The 10519-nt window shown below is 33.0% G+C and overlaps 1 long non-coding RNA gene across 1 annotated transcript; it reads left to right on the top strand.

Annotated features, from left to right (window-relative positions):
• Nucleotides 1-301: 301 nt before the first annotated feature.
• LOC143253809 (uncharacterized) lies at nucleotides 302-1733 on the top strand. The gene is made up of 5 exons (XR_013029855.1): nucleotides 302-419; nucleotides 798-835; nucleotides 1006-1078; nucleotides 1487-1525; nucleotides 1613-1733. It is a non-coding gene; the product is annotated as an uncharacterized LOC143253809 (long non-coding RNA).
• The last annotated feature ends 8786 nt before the right edge of the window (nucleotides 1734-10519 follow it).

Genomic DNA, 10519 nt, shown 5'->3' with positions numbered 1-10519 from the left:
ATCAAATCTCTTCATGTGTTGTAATAAACCCATTAGTTACTTAATTTAAGTGTAAAGACACGTTGTCGACAGATTAATTTGTCAAAGAACAACAAACTCATCAAATTAATTATTTATAAAATTAAGACACACGAAATAATCTTTCGTACAGATTATATAAAAGTTTTAGATTCTATAATAGATACATCAAAAACGAAATTTATATTCACAATATTCTTATTTAATATATTAATTAATTTACTAGTTAAGCGCATAACCGACTTATATACATTCACCCCTCCCAAGTACTTGAAAAGTAGGGTTATAACAAGAATCTCTTGGAAGGTTTAGTATAAATTGTAGTCAGTGAGGGCACTAGTTGGTTAGTAGGAGGTTGTTTGAGAAGAAAGTTTAGAAAGAAATACGTTTCAGAATGTCTGGTAAGATGAGATAAATATTATTCTTGACTTTTAGTACATGTGTTAGTGTTCGTTTAGAGGCATATAGCGTGCGTAAGTTGTGTAGTTAAATTAATAGAAAGTATGAAACTAAAATGTTACCAGTGTACTTAACTATGTTTGTTTTTTGCCACTTAATTAAGTTTTGTATTGGGTTTGAAAGATTAAAGAACCTCTTCTCGTCATCTTTTCGTTATTGTAAAGGGACAACCTCTTTTGGAATAGTGCAATCGATCTGAGATTCTCTCATCAAACTTGTTTTCTTAAATTTCTAAATAGACTAGTGTTGTAATATTCAAAACTCTTCTTCAACTTCAGTTCTTGTACAAGTTTCTCATTTTTAAATTGCTCTTCTTGTAGGTAAGAAGACTGCTGTTAAACAACCAGCCAAGCAGACTGTAAGGAACTTTGTCTCGTCAATAAAATTTAAACAATCTTGTGTACCCCCACTAGCTTACTTGCTACAGTAAAATGCCTATATCTTAACTTTTTTTTTTTTACTTTCTGTTTAGTGTTTAAGACTAACTCCTAAAAGAAACTAATATTCTAATTTCTTCATGTTTTATAGGAGATTAAGAAACCTAACCCTAAGAAGAACGAAACTGAAAATAACGCGACTGCACCGAAAAAGGGAGAAAAAGGTGTGTTTCTTTTGTTTTTCTTAACAGGTGCACTTTAACGGGATCGCCAATACTACTCGCCTCAAAATAAAAATGGAGTCCACTGTGTATTTGTCTCTTTACGCCCTAATAACGCTCACACACACCTTTTCACAAGAACTTAAGTTCTTACCTACCAGCTAATCTTCCTTGAGTACAGTAACTTTTTTTTTTGTTTGTCACTAGGCTGTTTGTGAAATGACTTCCCTAGCTTCAAATCATTTTGTCCTTCCATTCTTCCTCCCCCCGATAAATTTAAATTTAGAGCCCTACAGGGATTGTATTCTTCTCAGTAGATACAATAGATAGCGTAATGCTACCTTTTTAGAACAACGACGTCAGCTCGCGCGGGTTTACAATAAAGTGTAACTGTTTTTCATTCTATTTCAGGAAAGGGCAAGAAAGTAAAATGAAGACCTGCGATCGGAGGTAAGTTGTTTTTCTCCATGTTTTGTTTAACTTTTTTCTAGCTGCTTATTGCTGACATGTTGAATAATTTTGTTTCTTTCGTTTCAGGTGCAACAACTTTCTTCAAACTCTTTTTCCTGGCAACTTAACCAGTTATCTTCATTCGTTTTGATATTTTTTAAATTCAATTGTGTTTTATGTAATTTAATAAAAACTTTACTCCTAAATATACTTGGCTCCACCTGTTTTTTTACGTACGTTTAACTTTTCATACACGAAGGTACCTACTGATTTCCAGTGGCTTATTCTTGCCTGGGGTCGCGTAACTCTAAATACTTGAATATGCAACAGTACAACGTGGGTAGTCGCTTCTCACGATTATGAAAGTACTGAATCTAATCTTTGTACTAAAATTCAAATACCTAGTTTTAGTACATTAAGGAAGGGAATATGTGTCGACCTTAATGTTAACTAAAATGGATAACAAAACTTCACAATTTTGATAAACTCGATGGCAGTATACGTTAAGTATGACAGGAATGATACAAAAGTTTTAACCATACTCTTCGTGTAATTATATTGTGCTTCACTAGCTAAACATATTTCCTACAAGTGTATTACGAAAACCTGTTCCATAAGTTGACTAAAATGGAAAATTTCTGTATCTTCTGAACATCTTGATTTATACACGTCAAAGAGGAGTTTTATTAATCTCTTATTTTAATCAAATCTTTTATTAAAAGAAAACCTATAATTTTTTATCACCTACCATCGACTGTTTAACTGATTTCCTCCCCCCCTCCTTCCAGCAGCTCTAGCTACAGTAATCATTACCTTTGCTATAATCCTTTTTATAAAACCATACAAGATGCCTCTACATTTAAAATATTCAAATAATACAGTTCTATAAATATTTAATGTGCTGTGACTTATTGTCCGTCTGACTGATTTTCATCAGAAGCTAACTAGAACTCGCTAGTAAGAGGTTTTATGTACATTTCTGGCTTCCACGCATATCAGGGAGTAAAATCTTCTTACAATCTATTAATATAAAAACCTCTTGTACTGGCAAGAAAGTGACAACTTAGTGAACTTTGTCTCACCAGTAAAGGGTATCCACCGTCCCTCTAAGTTCACTTAAATGTGTGGTATTTGCCTTATCTCAAAAGTTAAGGTGAGCTCAGTGACTCTACCCATGAACTGAAATAATGCTAAACTTCAATTTAAATAAACAAACTCATCTCTGCCGCAGTTACGTTATGTATTCAAAACTATGTAAAATTAAGTGAGTGTTAACAGTACAATTGTAGAAAACTGCTAATAGAGGAATCCGGGATATTTAACAGAAAACAGAATAACTGCAATTAAGTTTGCCTCTTTTGAGGGCGAACTGTTTTTATGTGCTTATGGTTCGTTTTTTTTTTTCCATTCATTCTACCGTTTGGTTTAATTACCTAACTAAATATTTAGGTGTACTTACGTCAACCCACCTTCGAAATAATCTCGTTTATTTTGAATATCTTGGATTTACGAGGAGAGTGAAATCAGTTCCCCCTAGGGATGACGTACAGATATTAATGTTGCAGAAGAGTTGTAATTCATGCAAGTTTATTGGGAACAGGATTTTGTAAATTATTATGACAAGGTTACAAAACAAGTGAACTGTAACAAACTAATCCACCAGATACAGTTGAACAGTATTATTGTTGGTTGCAAGTCCAAATGCAGAATATTGTTATATTCGATTTTTTTTCTCCCGAGCCCTTTATTTATTATTGAAATATTTACATAACAGTCAAGAGTTTGAGTGCTTGATGGGAGCCGATGTAAACCGTATAAAGTAACACAGTTGAACAGTTATTATACTTTAACTACAAAACTCAAATGTAATTCCAAACAATTAAAATGCGAAGTTAATTTACCCAACCACGGTAAAGAAATGTTAATGAATAATCAACACATACACCAAGTTTAGTAGATATTAAATACGAATTTAATATCTAAAACATTCATAGGTTTGTACTGTCAGACACGGTTTGTTTTAATGGAACACTCCGGAAGAAGCTGTAAAGCGAATTATTTGGTGCCCATTTTTTAAAGAAACTTAACATACGGTGTTACAAAGTCGTTCCTTTTAGTATTAAAATATATTATTACGAGGCAGTTTTAAGGTAAGGAAGGATATTTTAAAAGTAGGTACAACGTTTCAGTCATTCGTGCAATAATTTTGAAGCACACCAGTTTAAACAGCAAATAGTATTGATGTCTTATCACAAAGTTAAAAAAAAGTTTAAAAAAATAGTTCGGTTCGCACTACAATTTAAGTAGATCTTTATTGGTGAGCAAATTGAATTTAGGAGTATTAAAGCGTCCAAAACATGATTTGTTTAATTATGCTACCATAGTAACCAAGCAAAACACAATCCGTAGAAAGTTGTGCGCAAGTACTTGTCCATACCACGAGGGTTAACTCCGGTTGGGTGAATGTAATGTTTTTATTGGGTGTTTTATTATTGTGATTCAGAATTTATTTACTGACATGAAGTAGTTATGATTTAAATATAATATATAATAATTTCATCAAAATAATTAAATTGTTACAAATATATTGTAATAATTTTTGTTTATAAATACATCTCCAGAGTAGGCCTAACGTTTCTACAGAAGGTTTGATAATGCTATATTTTGATAGAGGTTATGAGAGTTCTCAAGGGCTACCTCCCACTGGATTAGCAAGTTTACGCTTCCCTCGTTATAACTTCAGAATTTTAGCATATTGCCCATATTATAGACTATAACTATATGTCGTCAGATTAGCTGGATATTTTATTATTGTTATTATGATATGTAACAACTTTATACTATAATCTTATTTGTGTGTACAGTTCTGTCAATTTAGAAATGTTGAATGGTGTGTGAAAAAGAGCGGTTACGAAGTTTACAAGTTGATTTTACAAAACTGTTTGTCAGAAAGGAGAATGGGTGAACTTTAACACGAGCTTTATCAACATATTTCTCTTTCCACTTCTAGTTTTATGCCAAATCTCTTTTCGAAACTCCTTGACTTCTATTATTTTCTACCTTCTTTCGGGTACACTATTATGGTTACACCAACCTTGATCGTATTTATTGAAATTGAAACAATTTTTAATTTTACATTTCCCAAAACAGGAGGCGCAAGGAGATACAATTTTTATAGTGACATGATATATTTGTTTTGTAAGTTTTAAAACAGGGAATAAAACAGAAAACACATTCAGGAAGTTTTATGCACAGTGGTAAGAGTGTAGGTTTCTGATACTCTAAATCTGGTTTTGATATATATGACGGGCACAGCACAATTAGCCCATCGTATAGCAAAATTTCGTTATAAATCATGTGATTAAATAATGTTTAATGTGCTGTGTTATTATTCGAAGTACTATGAAGATAGGAAGTTAATAGGGTATAATTAATGTAATATTTCGTGACAGTTTTCTTACGTTAAATTTCTTAATATACTTTAAACTTTGATACTAATATTCAAATATTTTTATATTCATAGAAAATGGTGTAATTTATTTAAAGCATAACGTCGTGGATGATATCACATTCTTTATGACGTTATTAATATGTCTCATAATGGATAACAACACGTCCATTATAACGTTACTGATACATGTTTTAATTATTTAAAACTGATAGCAGGATGAATAGGTAACAACACATCCTTTACAACGTTAGTGATACATTTTTTAATTCTTTGAAAGTGTCTTTTGGTAGCAGGATGATTAGGTAACATCGTGTCCATTATAAGCGTTGTTAATACATTTTTTAAAATTATTTAAAGTGTGTCAGCTGGTAGCAGGATGAAGAGTAGGTTACCGTTGTTACATTTCGGTAAAAATATATCCACCCAGAAACACCCAGTAAGGAGATGTGAAGTAGCCGTACATCCGAGGTGAGTAGTTACCACCCATAGCTTAACAGCATGTATAAACGAAAATAAATGTAATTTCTTTATTCTGTATGTTGAAACAGTAAATATAAGTGAAACTTACGGAGAAAAGGTAATGAAACAATGTAAGACTAATTTAGGTCAAACCATTAATAAATCGTTATAATAACACAGCATTTTAAAACTATGTTTATATAACATTAATAAATTGTAAAACTACTCCAAGCCGACAATAATACATTTGGAAACTACGTCAATTAGACAATATATTTTGAAACTATCTTAATCCGAGAACAATATATAGGGTTTACGTGTAACCCTTTTATTCTGCAATTTTCTTAATTTGGAAATATCTGCCTTAAACTATTTTTTTTTTATATTTCCTGTTCTACTTTATAAATCCGGATAAAAACGATGGAAACTTGATGGTGTATCAAAGTCAGTACGTTAGAAACATGCAGCAAAAACTAGAGATGTTGGAGGTGGAAATGGACGACCTATATCCTTTAGTTTCGCAAAGTTTCAATTGTTTAGGTTTACGACGACCTTCTCAAGCATTTAGTTTCTTTTAATTGTCGTCATATGTTATAGAATAAGTGAAAATGGAGCAATATTTTAAAGACCGTTATTTATAATAATATAAGTAAAGGTACTGGGATAACGATTATTTTGTAAGTAAAATGAACGGTGATAAATAATTATTCCTCCAAACATCCAATCATAGGAACTACCTAAGTAGTGGCCATCTACCACCTAAGATCAAATGGTGCTGCCCAGCAGAGGGTATTTTTTAATGTCGGGGAAGCCATAGTTTCACAGAGTGACACCAAAGCATGAATAATTTGAAAGTGTGCCACTAGGGTCGAAGTCTTTCAGTTGGTATTGCTAGGGAAAAATGACTTGAAATAACAAGGAAAAGTAGAGACAGTTGATTTGTTATGTCTAAACATTTTTAATAACAAAAGGTTAAGAAAACAAAAACAATGTATTGGAGCATTCTGTAGCTCAATAAAACCTCTACCTAGAACAATATAAGGTGAAATGGATAATGAATCTTAAATTTCAACAACATAGGAAAGAGGAATAGCGGTGTTTGGTGCACCCAGGTGAATTGACTGAGTTCTAACTTGAAGACATGAATGTGTGAGATCAATTGCATGGTCTGTACAAAACGGGCGTTGGCCACCAGTGTAACCCCACCCCATGTGTTCCCCAACAGAAACTGTGGAAAGAAAGATCTAAACTGGGAAGTGACTGTAGAATATGAATAAACCTAGTGTCGAGCGTGACTGATGGATGAGATATCAAGAAAACTTGTTGTGCTGTCGCTCTGGTTTAGGGATGTTCACCACACTATTCTCATACATTTGAAGACATCTCGACTTGGTGTTGACTAATGCTTTATAGGGAAAAGGCTAATACCATAATCACAAACATCGTGAGTGGTACAAAGCAGATTACATCCCTACAATCAATGTAAAATAAAACAAGGTCTCTGCCATTTACTAAACGTTTTAAGACATATACACTGCTGGCCAAAATCTTAAGGCCAATGAACATAAAGAAAAAATATGCATTTTGCGTTGTTAGACTCAACCACTTATTTGAGTAGAGCTTCGAAAGATGAAAATAAGAAAATGGAAAATAAAAATAAAAACACCTTTTTAGCATTTAATAGGGAAAATGTGAACACTATGAAATTAGCCTAAATACTAGCTGGTCAAAAGTTTAAGACCACACCAAACTTCTAAACTCACCTCTTATAGCGTATCTTACTTAACAGCATTGTAATTACCCAGGACAAAACTACTAACAGATACAAACGTATCTGTTGTGGTGTGTTTCACTTGGATACTGTCATACTTATTCAGGATAAAGTTACTAACACATAGATAAGTACCAAATGATTAGCTATTATTATATTATATTTGGGAATGATGGTTAGATACTATTGTATTATATTAGTTAATTGTGTTTAAGTACTATTTTATTATACTTATTATTATGTACTGTTTCATAATATTTGTTGCGAGGTGCTATTATATTTATTGTTAGGTCCGGTTAATTTTTTTAATTGTTAGGTACTGTTATATTAATATCATTGTGATCTAACATAGTGTTTAATTATTGTGTAGGGTCTTGAGAAAGAAGTGAAAAACGTTCGATATTGCCTGAAACAAAAGGAATTAGACCTGGACTTGATTCGATCAGAGAAGGATGATATCCGTAAAGAGCTGAAAGAGATGGAAAGTGAGCAACATAATTCCGTTGCTATGTTACCAAACTGTTAAATTTAGTATCGATTTATCGTTAGTCCACTTTATCACTCGTTTTGTGTTTTACAAACCTATGTAACATTGTTCAATCACAGAAACCAGAGCTGGCGAACATAGAGCATTTCTGAACGAGTTTACCGAGTTACGAAAAACGAACATAGAACAAGGAGAAAAGATGCAGGTCTTGATGCAACAGGTCAATATGGCTGAGGAACGTGAGAGGGAGACTTAACGTGAAACAAACGAGATCCGAGGAAAACTAAGTCATGTCGAGCAGCAGGTGTGGCTAGAGGGCACTGTTTCATGTAAACTTTTTGAAGCACTACTCTTATTTCTCACTGTTATTACCTATGTTATTTCTCTAGCATGTAAAGGCTTTATATAAACTACAGATACATAGTTCTTTCTAATTACAGAACTTCCTATGGAAACTTGAATAGAAGAACTGTGTAAAATAGCAGTGGGATCTCCCTTCAATCCCTAGTATATTTTCTGGTTCACTGTTACTTACCATTATCTCACACGTGCTAATCCCTGTCTAAAGGTTTTTGATAATGTTTTTTATTATATTAGTTGGAAGTTCTTTCACTTTAGAACAAATATTTCCCATAATCAACCACATGAACTCGGGAAACGTGACGGCATCCTGCGGTAGAAACCTGAAACAACCCTTTAACAAGTCGAATGTTATTAAAATAGAGTGCTGTTAGAATTGAATGTTATTTAGGTTATAAGAAACGTTAGTGTTCTTTTCCATATCCTTCAAACTGCGTTCAGGGATTCAGGACCTGTCGTTGCTAGAAATGTACGCAATAATTTATATCTACCGTGTAAAAGACTAGATAATTATTTATTTATTTTATTTATTAAAATAATTTCTCTACTGAGGTTTGTTTTAAAAAAAATCTTCGCGTATTTTTTACATGTGAATTTAAGACTTCATTACCTTTAGCTGAGAGACAGTGAAGGTAAAACTAAGCTGTACAAGAAATACATAGAAGAACAGGAACAAAAGCTTGAAAACTGCCAGCTGAGACTGCAGTCACAAGTACAGACCCCACAAGAATCAGTGGTAAAAGAACTGAAGGTGAGCTCAGGAACTAGGCCCGCTTTAATATTATCATGAATACATACCACAAGTAAACATTGTTCATGAAAACCTTTATTAGAAGCTGTGGTAAAACAGTAGAAGGTAAGTTGAACATTGTACATGAAGACCATTTCTAGAACCTGTGGTGAGAGACTAGATGGTAAGTTGAACATGGTTCTTGAAGACCTTTTATAGAACCTGTGGTAAGACTAGAAGGTACGCTGGACAATATTCCTGGAATTAACAGTGTAGGGTTAGATAGCATGGAAATTTTATTCATAAATGCATAATAAAACAGGAGCTAAATGATTGAATTTAGATATTGCAGTAAAGACTGTCGTCGTTTTGTTTTACAAGAAGCTTCATAAATAAACTTGTGTTTATTTACTGATAGGTTCATGCAGTTCAGTCAACAACACACGTTGATAAACGTGACTTTTCAACAGTTAAAAACGGTGACGATCTAAGAAAACTCCCATATGGTTTTATAATTAAAGTAGGCATAATAACTGTCTTTAAAAGTCTTAGATTACTCAAGGAAAACCCGGTAATATTTTCCGAAAAAAGAGAAAGTCGTTACCAGTAGTTTCAATAACTTTAGTCAACATGTCATGTTTTTCAGCTTCAGAAATTAACATATAAAAACCACAAGGGGTTATATTAGACGTTTGGTGTAATTTAAGTAACAGCAAAACTGTGAGAGTTGGTTGTCCCAGGTTATACTAGGAGTTGTTTTTTTCATTAGGTCTAACTTATCAAATAAAAGATGAGAGATAGTTATCCCAGATGCTGTCTTTTCATTAGGATGAGCTTCAACAAGCTTTGGAGCAGCTCCAAGAAACAAAGCAACAAGTTGAATACGGAGAACTTCTTAGGTCTCGGCTTGTGGAAGACTTTAAAATATTAACACAACAAAAACCTCAGGTTCAGGTTGATCTGATTGAAGCCAGAAGTCAATTGAGAGAGGTAATATAACATTTCTTGACGTAACAATTAGAAATTGAAGAGTATAGGTTTGTAACAAGTAAATAGATGTTTCGAGAAAACTTCAGAGCAAGACTGAAGTCAACTGATATTAACTGAAGCAATTAGATATTACCTGAAAACATTAGGATAAGTCAGGCATTGCTTATGGATGTCAAAATAGGTCAGGTAAGGCCTAAACACATTTTGTGAAAACTATGAATATATTAAAACACAAACTCTGTAATTTACCAGTCACTCAGATTCAAATAGTGAGAGTTAAAACTGTAAAAAATAGATTGCAATAAGTAAATAATGTTTGTAAATTTAAAAAAGTACTTTACTACCTTGTATGTTACTATGAGGAAAACTTATGCTGTTATAAACTACCAAAACAACCATTTAGGAAAAGGAGATTTGAGAGTCATTATAGTCGCGCCAGACGGAGCTCATAAGTGAAGATTCAACCGCTAGAGGTCGCGAATGTCTGCTTACAAAGACGATCGAAGAGAACAAAAGTTCACTGGCTGAGGAAAGAGAGAGAAATAAACGTCTGCTTGTGGAGGTAAAGCCCCTGTTTTCTGGTATTGTTGCTTTCTAAATTAGTGAAAATCTAACACTAGATACGATTGTTAAAAGTTTGTCTCAGTTTTCAATAAAAGTTTTATGTAAAAGTATATAATCACAATGTGACGTAAAAATAATAAACTAGAGAATCCGTTGTGTCCAATCTACAGACGCTAGAAGAC

The sequence above is a fragment of the Tachypleus tridentatus genome, chromosome 6 (assembly GCF_004210375.1).
Source record: "Tachypleus tridentatus isolate NWPU-2018 chromosome 6, ASM421037v1, whole genome shotgun sequence".
Taxonomy (NCBI): domain Eukaryota; kingdom Metazoa; phylum Arthropoda; class Merostomata; order Xiphosura; family Limulidae; genus Tachypleus; species Tachypleus tridentatus.
Note: the sequence above shows the minus strand (reverse complement) of the source record. Positions and strands in the feature narration are given on the sequence as shown.